Source organism: Capsicum annuum, chromosome 8 (genome assembly GCF_002878395.1).
Source record: "Capsicum annuum cultivar UCD-10X-F1 chromosome 8, UCD10Xv1.1, whole genome shotgun sequence".
Classification (NCBI taxonomy): Eukaryota; Viridiplantae; Streptophyta; class Magnoliopsida; order Solanales; family Solanaceae; genus Capsicum; species Capsicum annuum.
Genome location: NC_061118.1, coordinates 142,096,525 through 142,097,202, shown reverse-complemented (window position 1 = coordinate 142,097,202; position 678 = coordinate 142,096,525). Strand labels below are relative to the sequence as shown.

Here is a 678-nt window from a genome sequence, read left to right as displayed (position 1 = left end):
TCACTTCCAATGAACTTGAATTCCTCAATTAAAAAATTGGGTGCTGGGTATCGAGTTAAAGCACAACATGGTGCAGCCTCTTATCAACAATGGATAGTTTGTGGGGCTTTCACACAAGGATCCACAAGTCCACTTGCAGACCTTCATTAAGCTTACTGATGTATTCACTCCGACTGGGGTGAATCCAGATTATATGAGGCTGACACTGTTTCCCCATTCACTTTCAGGGAAATCTAAAAGGTAGAATGCGGAGATGGCCAATTCAATTACTTCATTGAATGACTTAGCTAGAAAGTTCCTTATTAGATTCTTTCCAGTAGGCAAGACTGCGAGACTTCGCAGTGAGATAGTGAGTTTCAAACAAAAGCATGATGAAAACCACTATCATGCTTGGGAAAGTTTTAAGGCTCTTCTCCAGGAATGTCCACACCACCAATATTCCAATGAGGTACTTGCACATACTTTTGTAGAAACTCTTGATCACAATATAGAGATTTTTATAGATTCAGTCGCAAGGGTCAAGCACTGGAATTGACTTATGATGAGCTGTACACATTGTTGAACCGCACAGCACAAGGAAATCCAAGATGGCATTCAGATTCTAGAAGTGCCATGAAGAGAATTGTGGGAGTATTGAAGATGGACCAATTCACAGCCTTATCAGCACAGGTATCTGCA

General features: G+C 41.0%; 1 non-coding gene across 1 annotated transcript; it reads right to left on the bottom strand.

Moving 5' to 3' along the window:
- Positions 1 to 331: 331 nt before the first annotated feature.
- LOC124886835 lies at positions 332 to 439 on the bottom strand. Its single transcript, XR_007044242.1, has one exon. It is a non-coding gene; the product is annotated as a small nucleolar RNA R71 (small nucleolar RNA).
- Between the last annotated feature and the right edge of the window lie 239 nt (positions 440 to 678).